This window comes from Mus caroli, unplaced genomic scaffold, assembly GCF_978045245.1.
Source record: "Mus caroli unplaced genomic scaffold, Mus_caroli_1 scaffold_1, whole genome shotgun sequence".
Taxonomy (NCBI): domain Eukaryota; kingdom Metazoa; phylum Chordata; class Mammalia; order Rodentia; family Muridae; genus Mus; species Mus caroli.
The window spans coordinates 151508069-151521262 of record NW_028227256.1 but is presented as its reverse complement, the minus strand read 5'-3'; the positions used below and the strand labels follow the sequence as shown (position 1 = coordinate 151521262).

General features: G+C 46.6%; 1 long non-coding RNA gene across 1 annotated transcript; it reads right to left on the bottom strand.

The window, feature by feature from the left end:
* Positions 1-3149: 3149 nt before the first annotated feature.
* LOC147006168 (uncharacterized) lies at positions 3150-7743 on the bottom strand. The gene is made up of 4 exons (XR_015046207.1): positions 7660-7743; positions 6439-6562; positions 3383-3474; positions 3150-3194 (listed from the first exon to the last, which is right to left on the bottom strand). It is a non-coding gene; the product is annotated as an uncharacterized LOC147006168 (long non-coding RNA).
* Positions 7744-13194: the final 5451 nt, after the last annotated feature.

Here is a 13194-nt window from a genome sequence, read left to right as displayed (position 1 = left end):
AAAGAATATGCAGGAAATGCATGACAAGAGCTCTCAGCAAACTGTCAAGGTGTGAGGGAGCTTTGATGAGCACAATGTTGATGCGCCTTCTTTCATTAAATTCTGATTCTTAAAGAATGAACAAAAGAGAACCAGGAAACAATGGCATTGGAAAGGTTCTTCCCCCCACCTCCTCCAAGGACCAACAGTCTCTGATGAGCAGGAGAGTGTGACGGTCTCCCCAGGATGTGCAGACTGAGGGCTCTGACACCTTGCAGCCTATGCTTCCTGCTGTGCTGTGTCTGAGTGATGCTGCTCCTCATCTGTCTCCTAGCACCATGCCTGCCTGAGTCTTCAGTGGCAGCTCATCTCTACACAGCACTGGAGGGAATGAGATGGGATAGAAGCTTTTGTTCTTATCTTTCACTAGGTAACCCCAAGCCCTCCCCCAAAGATACACTGAGTGCCCATGACTCAGACAGAGCCGTCTGCTTTACCTTCTTAGGTTATTTTATCAGGGGAAGGGAGGTGTCACACCCAGAGCAAACACTTTCCCATTGGTCCAGAGAGCCTGAACAATCCCCTAGGCAGCCTAGCCATTCTGTCCTCAACAGTAGCAGAGTTTTGGAATCCGTTTGTTGGTTTATTTATCAATTCAGCCTATACCAAATAGTTAACATAGTCCTTTTTATGGCTCAGACACTGTTCCGGAGACTAGAGATACAGCAAAGCACAAAATGGGCAAGCATCCCTGCTCCTGTGCAACTTCCACCACTACCCCTGCCCCTGTGAACACCCTCAACACTGGTGGGTAGGTGTGGCAAATACTGGGGGGGGGGGAGGAAATGATGAGAGAGAGAGAGAGAGAGAGAGAGAGAGAGAGAGAGAGAGAGAGAGAATAGGAGACACCAGGATAAAGATGAACAGGTCAAAGAGGAAGACACTCAGCAATTTGAGAAAAGTAGCCCAGGCAAAGATCTGGGCTGGAGGTGGCCCTGGCATCTTCTCAGAGCAGAAAGAAGTAGGTGGGCAGAGTCAGCAATGAGACCCTCAGAGGGAGCTCATAGGAAGCAAGGCTCAGGAGAAGCTCCAAGAGCACAGAATGGCCTCTACTCTGAGTAGGGCAGGAGTTACCAGGTGTTTGCAACAGAAACAGATCAAAACTGCAATTTTACAGGCTGAGAGTAGATTGATAGGAAGAGAAGATGCAAGAGCTGGAGAGAGAGAGCTCAGCAAATCATGTGTTTAGGGCTCAGATCCACGCGTCCACATAACAAACCCCACAATACCTGGAACTCCAACTTCAAGGAGATCTAGCATCCTCTTCAGGTCTCAGCAGGTGTACCTACACACATACACACACACACACACACACACACACAGAGGGGGGGGCTCAATTCATGAATCAATAAAACTGTCTTAAATCAAAAGAATAGAAAGAGAGGTTGCAGAAGTAAGCACAGCAGCCAAGAGGCTGATGTAATATGTAGCTAAGGGCTAATGGTTGCTCTGGACAGGGAGCAAAGTCACCGAGGTAGGAAGAAACAATCAGGACTGAGATTCAGAGGCAATAGTCACTGGGAGAGTAAGAGAAATGAAGAAAAATAAAGGTGCCGTTAACCAGTGTGTTACTTATGCTCTGTCCCTATGATAAAAGGTCATAACCCAGAGTAACTTGTAGAACAGAGCTTGGGGCTAGAGAAATGGCTCACTGACTAAGAGCACATACTGCCTTTGCAAAGGACCCTAATTTGACTTCCCCAAACCCATATGGTAGCTAACAACTCTTTGCAACTCTAGTTCCCTGGTCTCCAGTGCCCTCCACAGACACTGCATATATGTGGTACACAGACAAAACAACCATACACATAAGATAAAAAGAAAGAAATCTTAAAATCCAAATAAAGCCAAGAGTTTACAGTACCAAGGGATAGATCCCATAAAGACACGGGTGGCCCAGCAGCAGGAGGCCAGAGCAGCAAGCTAAGAGATCACCTCTCAAGCACACACAAGAAGCAATGAGAAGGGACTGGGGAGTGGGGGCTATAAAGCCTCAAAGCCCATTCAAGGCCCTGAGCTGCCTGCAGCAAGGCTGAACTTCCTAAGATTCTATAAAATCCCCAAACAGCACCACCCACTGGGGAAGAAGTGCTCAGATACCTGAGGCCATGGGGGAACATTTCTCACTCCAACCACTACAAGCAGAGGCGAGGAATTCTGGAAGAGCAATGTCTGCAGAATGCAGGACATTAAGAGCTCATTTGGGGATGCTTCATAGACCCTTGAGAACCAGCTGGAGATGTTAAGGAAGAAGCTGGGAAACAGGAGACTGGAGTCTAGGACCTGGGAAAGGTTCTCTCAGCCACAGGACTGAGGAGAATCTTGAGAGTGAGTGCAGGGAAGAGAGACTGGTGGAGCCCACCACCTTTACATACTCTCAGAGCTGAGGAAGATGACAGTCAAAGGTGGGAAGAAAGGATGCAACTCAAGAGCCTGCATGCTCTGTCCTCCCCTGGTAGCTTCCCCCACTTCACGTGATATGCCTTTCTGTCTCATTCCACCTCTGTCAGCTTTACTCTTAAGTAAACAAAGACAATTTTTTTTATCAAAGTGCAAGAGCCAAAATAGATTATTTACTATGCAAACACCATCCTTTTAATTCAGTGATTCTTTTAAAACTTCACACTGGCAGCGATGCAGGATATTAGTGACAATTCATGAATCTTCCAGGACATCAAGTCACCCAGCTCTTCCTCTAGTGCCTGTGGGGAGTAGGGGTTGGGGGGGGGGGAATAGGGGACCGGGAAGACGGGAATAGTGGTGCGGTAGGGTAGAGGGGCTGCAGATATTCTCACTGCAGTTGTTCCTGTCCAGGGAGGTCCGTGGGGATCTTCACAGCACCCCTTCAGCCTCCCCTCCTCAGGGCCCAGCTGCCCCCCCCCAACCCCCGTCCAGAGAGCAATGAATGCTCACACCATTTCACTTTGGTCCAGCTGCCAGGCTGGGGAACAGATGTTGTATTGTTAACACAAAGGAGAAAACAAACAACTCGGCTCTCTCCTGCTCTCCCGCCCTCCGCCCCCGCCCTGGGAGCCCCTTGGTGAAGGGCCCCAGACCAAGGAGGCCATGGCGTTCTCCTGGCACTGTTTACAGAGGACACGGGTTCGGTCAGCTGAGTGGGGCTGGTGTCCGGAAGATGCCCTCACTGTAGCAAGCTTTGAGAAGAGGACAATAGTCTTATTTTGCATGGGGCCCCAGTAAAGAACCTACCTCCATGTTAGGACAAAAGTGATGACCCAAGACAAGCGCGGAGGGGAGATGGGGGTGGAGAATGGGGGGATGGGGTTTGTGCAGAGGGCACGCAGGTGGCAGAAGGAAACCATTTCTAGTTTTCTTCATTTACCTGTGTATAGCAAAGAAGCAGCTTCCACTCATGGTTCTGGAGGACCAAGGTCAAGGGTTTATATCCAGGGCCAGTCTTCTTTCTGTAGCAACCTGACATGGCAGGACAGCAGGAGGTAACATACACAGCACACATTTGTATCTTATCTGGTCTCTCCCTTTCCTTTTAAAGTCACTAGTATTTAATCATGGTGGCACTACTCTGACAAATTTTTCTATTTCTAGTTACCTCCTAAAGCAATGGTTCTCAACTTTCCTAATGCTGCAGTTCCTTAATACGGTTAGTTCCTCATGTTGTGGTCATACACACACAGACACACACACACACACCCATAAGATTATTTTTGTTGCAACTTCATAATTGTAATTTTGCTATTCTTATGAACTGTAATGTATAAATATCAGTGTTTTCTGATGGTCTTAGGCCACCCCTGTAAAAGAGTCCTTTAACCCTCTAAGGGGTCATGACCCACAGGTTGAGAACCACTGTCCTAAATGCCCTGCCTCTAAACACCACGGCTAGATTAACTTTCTACCTTTTTGTTTGGGGTGTGTGTGGGGGGGGGTTCGAGACAGGGTTTCTCTGTGCAGCCCCCGAGCTGTCCTGGAACTCACTCTGTAGACCAGGCTAGCCTTGAACTCAGAAATCTGCCTGCCTCTGCCTCCCAAGTGCTGGGATTAAAGGCATGGGCCACCACTGCCTGGCTTACTTTCTACCCTCTTAATACTCTGCCACGTGGATTGCATTTTAGCATGCGTTTTGAAGGGAAGCAATGATATAAGTAGGCCGGGGTAGAGCCTTCCCTTTCTGGAGCTCACAGGCTTGGTGTCTCCTGCCTTCTTTGACTTCTCGTGAACTGTGTCCCTAGCTAGCTGTGGAGACGGGTCCAGGGTGAGGATGGAGTAATCTGAGGATACATTGAAGGATGCTGTATATGAAGTAGTACTGAGGAGGTAGGGGGACAGACGGAGGGGAGGCAGGACCCATGGGCTAGGGGGCTGGAACTTTCCTGATGTTACTAAGTAGCAGTAGAAAGTATTCAGGAAGGAGTGTGACAGGCAGGAAGCAGACCACAGCTTTGTGATGGATGAGTGGCAAGGGAGAGGCGGTTCAGATGTTACTTGGGCAATTTAGGTCTCAGACAGCAAAATCCCGAGAGAGCATTAGAAGTGGTTCAATGGCTATCAATGATGCAAAAATCAACAGGGCTTAGGAGCCAGTTGAGCATGGAGAAAGGGTGTCAGAGAGTGACGAGGCTGTTAACACTAAGGGTTCTGTCCCTGAGAAGGTTAACTCTCCTGCGTACACCTTCCAAGATGCAAGTAATATTAAATTATAATACAGGTATAAGAAAATCCAACATGTTTCTCTGTTTTCCATGTATGGCCACTCTGACAGGTTTTTAAAAAAAGATTTATTTATTATTCATTTATTATTATTTTATATATGAATGCACTGTGGCTGTCTTCAGACACACCAGAAGTGGGCATCAAATCCCATTACAGATGGCTGTGAGCCACCATGTGGTTGCTGGGATTTGAACTCAGGGCCTTTAATAGTGCTCTTGACCACTGAGCCTTCTCTCTGACCCTCTGACACTTTGTTTTAAAGGTGCTACCTGCCGGGCCGTGGTGGCGCATGCCTTTAATTCCAGCACTTGGGAGGCAGAGGCAGGTGGGTTTCTGAGTTCGAGGCCAGCCTGGTCTACAAAGTGAGTTCCAGGACAGCCAGAGCTAAACAGAGAAACCCTGACTCAAAAAAAAAAAAAAAAAAAAAAAAAAAGGTGCTACCTTTTCAAAAAGGTTTCTTAGCAGCCTGGTTTTGTTTCCTTAGTTTTCCAAGTGTATACTTGCTTGCTTGTGTTTATAGAGAAATGAAACATTGGGATAGTCACAGCATCGTGCTTAGGCCACTAGGTGGGTGCTGATGCCTTTCACAAGGATGCAGAAAGAGGAGGCATGGGAGACAGAATGCGAATGAGAGAGAGAATGAGCTCAGCTTTGGATGCCTGGACTCTGAGACATCAATGGAGACAGACACTGCCAGAAGGCAGCTGATGAGATGAGTCTGGAGCTGGAGCGGAGACAGGAACTGGACATCATCAGTGCTCATGTAGGAGAGAGGAGTCATGAGAGGAGAGGAGGTCACCCAGGGTGAGAGGACCAGGGTGGAGGAAAAGCAGAGAGAGCCCACATGGCATGGGGCTGCGTGGGAAAGGAGCCTGGGGAACAACCAGAGAGGCTGGAGAAAACTCAAGGAGTATTAGAGCCACTAAGATCAAGGAGAGTGGGAGTGGAATTCTCAGAAGGTGATGGCCAATAGCAATAACAGTGCAGATGGACTCCAAGCAGTTAAGGGGATGGCGGAGACAAATATGTATTACTGCACTCAACCGTATGTCACTGGTGGTCCTGATGAGGATGACTTCCGTGAAGGAGGAGATGTGGGAGGACAACAAAGCAGAAGAGATGGTAAAGAAGAGGTAGCACGCATGTGCACTGTGCGTGGAAGCCACAAAAGCTAGGGCAGAAGGGTCAGGGTTTCAAGGCCAGCCTGGGTCACATAGTGACAAAGCAAAACAAAATGAAACTTAAAGCAAAAGGATCAATGAGAATTTAAAAGATACAATAAGCTCAATGGAAGAGGTAAGATATAAGGCTGAATAAATCTCCCAAAGGGTAGAGAGTTGACAGAATAATGGGAAAAAACCCTTTTTAAAAAAAGCTTTATTTTTATGTGCACTGATGATTTGACTGCTTCTATGTAGGCATATATTTTATAGGCTATTTATTAATAAGAGTTCAGCCTCTCCTCTAGCCTACCACCCACCAGAGACAGTGGAAAAGAAAGGTTACTAGGATACGGAGGAAGTGGCCCTGTTTAGAAATAGTTCTTTGTGTGGGGGGAGTCTTCCAATCGTCATTGTTCTCAGTCTAATCCACTAGCAAACACCAAACATGAATCAGCAGCTGCAGTTCAGCCCACTCAGCAGACACCACACACGAATCAGCAAGGGCACTTCAATCCAGAAGAAACCCTGAGGCTCGCCAACTGACCTGAGTCCACAGGAGTTGCAAGAAGACTCAGGAACCTGGTGAATGTCTCTCCATGACGTCACCACAGGCGAAGCTCAGAAACGTAATGTAAGGCGAACCAATACACGTGTGTCATCTGCAAAGGCTGGTGAGGAGGTACAAAGCGAGCCAATGCTCAAGCTCCCACTGTCTGTGAGGTCATACTTATATTCTTTCTAAACATCATAAGTCCTTTCACATGTCTCTAAAGCAAAACATCCTTTCACCTGTTTGCCCCAGCAAAACATCATTTGCCATATCTGACTAGTAGATCTGGTTTCCAAAGAAACCAGAAGGCTCCAGTTCACATGATGTCAGATCCCCTGGAACAGGAGTTACTGAAAATTGTGAACTGCCATGTGGGTGCTGGGAATTGAATCTATGTCCTCTGGAAGAGCAGCCAGTGCTCTTAACCACTGAGACATCTCTCCAGCTGAGGCTTTTTCTTAGAGAACCAGCAGAGACAGGGGGATGCAACTTTCAAACAAGTCTGGGACAAGACCCTGGTTACAAAAATAATAAATATGGAACCTATTCATGTAATTGTTTCTCAGGCCAATGGGAGTTTCAAAAAAACTTAAGGGGGCCAGGTGGCTCAACAGATAAAGGTACTTGAGTTTAATCCCCAAATCCCACAGTTGGCAGGAGCAAACTCTCAGGAGTCCTGAGCATTGACCTAGACACACACACACACACACACACACACACACGTGAGTACAAGAGCATGATCAATTTACCAATAAAGAGAAAATTCTATCATTCATAGACATTTGATTTCACCACTTGGAAATGTATATAGCAAGGATGTTGGATATAGAAGAAAGATTTAGCTATAAATTCAAATAAATTAAAGAAAAAAGTTGCTGATGTTGGGTCTGCAGAGAGAGATCTCAGCATGATTGATGATCACTGGCGCACTGAAGGATGAGATTTCCCAGACCAGAGAGAACAAGGTCCTTGAGAAGAGAAAATGCCCAAGACACAGCTAAGGAACATTAGCCTTAAGATAGGAAGAGCAAAGGAAACCAAGGGACCAATGGAGACCAGACAATCTCTGAACACAGGTCTTGAATGTCTGGAACTGGGAACGAGTTCCGTCATGCTTGCTGGCCTCTTTAGTGTTGAATGTGCTATATGAAGCTAATGCTCAGTGACCAAAGGAAATGGGAGGAGTTAAAAGTGGAGAAAGACATGGGGGCTTACCGGAGGCCACTTCCCGATTTACAGTGGAAAAACAGTTTTCTGTCTGGTTTGCTTCACCCTCTCACCACTCCCATTAGATTAGATGGGAGAGCCTGGGCAATACGAGAGTTTCCAGGAAGGGTCAGCAGAAGGCCACCTATGCCTCTGCTAAGTGGACTTAGTCCAGATTAGAGCATGTGTTGCTCTGAGCCATGTGGCATAAAGGCTGGACAAACATGCACTTTCCTGGTGCTGAGGGCAAAGGTCAAGGGGACCAGGCAGTGAGCCAAAAGGTAATCATATGCTAAAAGCAAAGAGAACAAGGGGTGGCATCTCCTTTTACCCACCAAGTGTAACCAGCGGTGAGTCATTTTACAAGAAATAGAAACTTCAGGTAGCAAAGTACCACGCTGGGTGTCAATAGACTGTTAGCTTTTCATTGATCCAAGATACCCGAAGACTTACCAGCAAGAACTCCCCCCCTCCCTTCCCTATGTTCTGGTTATATTGGGTTTTCTGTAGATTCCTCCTGGATAGAATTTCACATCCCCCAATCACAAAAGAACTCACATGATATGTACTCACTGATAAGTGGATATTAGCCCAGATACTTAGAATACCCAAGATACAAGATACAATTTGCAAAACACATGAAACTCAAGAAGAACGAAGACCGAGCCGGGCGTGGTGGCACACGCCTTTAAACCCAGCACTCGGGAGGCAGAGGCAGGCGGATTTCTGAGTTCGAGGCCAGCCTGGTCTACAAAGTGAGTTCCAGGACAGCCCGGGCTACACAGAGAAACCCTGTCTCGAAAAACCAAAAAAAAAAAAAAAAAGAAGAAGAACGAAGACCAAAGTGTGGACACTTTGCCCCTTCTTAGACTTGGGAACAAAACACCCATGGTAGGAGTTACAGAGACAAAGTTTGGAGCTGAGACGAAAGGATGGACCATCTAGAGACTGCCATACCCAGGGATCCATCCCATAATCAGCCTCTGAACGCTGACACCATTGCATACACCAGCAAGATTTTGCTGAAAGAACCCTGATATAGCTGTCTCTTGTGAGACTATGCCGGGGCCTGACAAACACAGAAATGGATGCTCACAGTCAGCTATTGGATGGATCACAGGGCCCCCAATGGAGGAACTAGAGAAAGTACCCAAGGATCTAAAGGGGTCTGCAACCCTATAGGTGGAACAACAATATGAACTAACCAGTACCCCCGGAGCTCATGTCTCTAGCTGCATATGTAGCAGAAGATGGCCTAGTCGGCCATCATTGGGAAGAGAGACCCCTTGGTCTTGCAAACTTTATATGCCTCAGTACAGGGAAACGCCAGGGCCAAGAAGTGGGAGTGGGTGGGTAGGGGAGTGGTGTGGGGGAGAGAATGGGGGACTTTTGGGATAACATTTGAAATGTAAATGAAGAAAATACCTAATAAAAAAATTTCATCTAGAGACTGCCATATCCAGGGATCCATCCCATAATCAGCCTCCAAACGATGGCACCATTGCATACACTAGCAAGAGTTTGCTGAAAGGACCCTGATATAGCTGTCTCTTGTGAGACTAGGCCAGGGCCTAGCAAACACATAAGTGGATACTCACAGTCAGCTATTGGATGGATCACAGGGCCCCCAATGGAGGAGCTAGAGAAAGTATCCAAGGAGCAAAAGAGATCTGCAACCCTGTAGGTGCAACAACATTATGAACTAACCAGTACCCCAGAGCTCTTGACTCTAGCTGCATATGTATCAAAGATGGCCTAGTCGGCTATCACTGGAAAGAGAGGCCCATTGGACATGCAAACTTTATATGCCCCAGTACAGGGGAACGCCAGGGCCAAAAAGTGGGAATGGGTGGGTAGGGGAGTTGGGGGGAGGGTATGGGGGACTTTTGGGATAGCTTTGGAAATGTAATTGAGGAAAATACGTAATAAAAAATATTAAAAAAAAATTTCAACACACACACACACACAAAAGAATTTCACATCCATGGAGAACGGAGAGAACCATGCATTAAGAAGAGCCCAGGCTTTGGAGCTGGCAGTCACATCTGTGAATCAGAGTTGATACTCACCTCTGAGAACTGAGTGACTATTTGCAAGAAGGTGATATTAGCTACCCAGCAAGTGCTCTCAGCTCTGACTTTGAGATATGCATCTTAATTGTGAGAGCCTTCAAGCCAACTTCATTATGACTTTTCCCAACTTAGACACATTGTCCCAATTGACAATGCACTCAATGCTTTCCTCTGCACTCCATCAGTCGGTCATGTTCTGCTATGACATCACCAAGCTTTTGCACACTGGAAATTGCTTGCTCTGATTGCAGCTCGTTGAACCCAAGCTTTTGCAACTCTCAGCCCTTTACCTAGATCCTTGAGGGACATCACATTTCTCGGTTTCTTCAGCAAGCGTAGGAGAGAGCGCTACAGGTTCCTGATCTAAATGTCCAGGAAGACTCTAGGTCCTTAGTGTAAACTCACACAGAGACAGACAGACAGACACACACACACATGCAGGTGCCTGTGCTAGGTGACAGCTGCTGTAGCGTCAGTGAGACAGTCCCCTTTGACTGTTGGAAATCACCAGGCGTGGGTACTGTGTTTGCCAGTCTCTCTTTGGCACAGTGAGTGGCTCCTCATTTGCCCTTTCCCTTTGAAGTTCATGCCCTTAGGCACCAGGCTAAATTTAGCTCTTTTTGGGAACCTTTCCTGACTGTTGCACAGCTGTGGTAGTTTTGGCCATTCCCCAGGCAGGGCTTAGGGCTGTCTCCCCTCGCCTAGAGGTCTTTTCAGGTGCTCAAGGCTGTGGTGCCATTTGTGTGATTGGTCCTTTCAGTAGCGCCAACAGGATTTGCTTTGAGAATCAATTTGTGCTCTTGGAAGCTGAAGCCCTTCATTCTAGCTCCTGAACCTTTGGCTCTCCTTTGTCATCTCTTTCTTGTTCTGAAACAATTGCCCACAACACTCTTCATTTCCCCTAAGTGACTAAGCACTGTGAAGTAGTTTCTGGACTGTTCTCCACAGACAGGATTTCAGATCCCTGAGGACCCAGCATAGTTAGGTTCTATTTTGGTTGGTTGGTTTTTGTTGTTGTTGCTTTCTTTTTTAAGTATTTATTTTAGCTGTGTGTGTGGCACATACCTTTAATCCTAGCACTTGGGAGACAGAGGAAGGTGGATCTCTGTAAGTTCAAAGCCAGCTTGGTCTATAGAGTCTAGGACAGCCAGAGCTACGTAGAGAGACCCTGTCTCAAAAAACAAACAAAACAAAAATATTTCATTTTATCTTATTTTATGTGTGTATGCCTGAGTGTGTATATATATATATATATATATATATATATATATATATATATATATATGTTTATCACATTCATGCAGGAACCTGTGGAGGTCAGAAGAGGGCACCAGATCTCCTGGAACTGGAATTAGAGACGGTTGTAAGCCATGCGTGGGTGCTGGGAACTGGGTCCTGGGTCCTGCATCCTCTGAAAGAGTCAAGCGTGCTTTCAAGCACTCTCCAGCACCCAGTTAGGTACTACTAACACATGCTAATTAGTGTCTACTTATGGCTGAATTATACTAACTGAGTAAGACAGTGGCTAGAGGGAAATTTCTTGATAGGTAGTTAAATGAGAGAAACATACACAAAGGCTTTTATAGGTTTAGATGTGCTCATTTTCAGAGGCACAGAACAGGGTACATAGATCATACTCAACCTTTTATTATTTTGCTTATTATTTTCTACTTTTAATATATGCTCTGAATAAATCAACCAATCATCAAGCATGGATGGATGGATCTCTGTCTTCATTCAACTAGCTAGGAGCACTTCAGAAGTGAACAAAGGAACAATATTCAGAAAATGGAAATGAGAGTTGACTTGGGGATGGTTGGGATACTATCTGATAAAGGATGCAATAGTCCTTCTATTCTCCTAGAATCTGAAGATGATATGATAAAGCCAAACTAACCCACAGAAAACACCAGAGCTAACACTAAATGTGAGGAACGTTCTGGAGAGGCTTTGCAGAGGAGGGAGGTTTGTGCTGACCTTGAAGCATAGGAAGGCTTTAAGTGGATACAGGGGGAGAGACTTATCATCAGAAAAGAACACGATGAGCAGAGGCTAGAGGAAATGACTCCAACAAGGCTTGCACACATGACTTAGAGAAGGCTGTAAAGAGCCAACCAGATTCCAGTGGGGAATATACATGAGGGAGGGGAGTGGACAAGATATAGTCCACATCTGCAGGGTCTCGAGAGCCAGGCAACCCCAGTCTCAACATTTGGTAGTGTGAGGGGGCTACTGTTACAGAGGAATCTTGTCCTTTTTCCTCCTAGAAATGGTGACAAATGAGCTCTTACTCAGATTCACCCTCATCCTCATCTTTTCTTCCTAGATAACTAGGTCGAGGTACCATAAAACCAAAGCAAAAAGTACCCAAGGAGCTAAAGGGGTCTGCAACCCTATTGGTGGAACAACAATATGAACTAACCAGTACTCCCCCACCCCCGCCATCCAGAGCTCGTGTCTCTAGCTGCATATGTAGCAGAAGATAGCCTAGTCGGCATCATTGGGAAGAGAGGCCCCCTTGGTCTTGTAAACTTTATATGCCTCAGTACAGGGTAACACCAGGGCTAAGAAGTGGGAGTGGGTTGGTAGGGAAGTTGGGGGGGGAGGGTATGGGGGACTTTAGGGATAGCATTTGAAATGTAAATGAAGAAAATACCTAATTAAAAAAAAAAACCCCAAAGCAAGGGACCCCAGGCCAGTGAGACCCCTGGTGTGCATGTCCTGCCATGGAGGGCTCTTGTCACATCTGGACACAGATTCCCATGAGAAGAGTCAACTACTTGGAGGTGGTTGGGGTCACCAAAGAGTATGGCTTAAAGAGATACCAAGATGAAAGGCTATGCCCTGGATAGAAAAAAAAAAATGTAGATCCTCCTGAGTGGCCACTGTCCTGATACATGGCTGGGCCATTGGCCCTGGGGTCACTGCTGCCATGCTTGCTGACCACGGAGAAGGTCGCTTTTAAGGATTTGTCTGACAGGTCACATGAAGAAACTGCTCCTTTGGAACAGCTATTTACAAGGAGAGCAAAGCTCCCTGCAAAACTAAAGGTTAGTATAGGATCCCCAGTAACTCTTTAAACCAAAGCAAACATGCAAGCAGGCCTTGTTTGCTCTGCCCCGGGCTTGTCTCCTGCCCTCAGTCATCTGATTTCCAAGACTCCTGGTTGATTTCCTCCTGGGGTCAAAGATGAGAACAGGCAGCTGGTGCTCAAAAGACAGGGGGGTGCTGTAAAGAGGAAGAGGGGGTAAGCTGTTTTTAAATGGTGAGATTGTTGCTGGTTAGGAGAAGATCAAGGAACTTGCTCAGGCGTAGGAGAGACCGATTAAGAGCCCTGACTTCTCTTTCAATAGACCAGAGTTTGGCCCCCAGTACCCCTAAGGTGGCTCCCAAATGCCTGTAACTCCAGCTCCAGGCCACATTACAGGTCTTTTTCTGACCTCAACAGACACCCTCCTTTCCTCCAAAACAC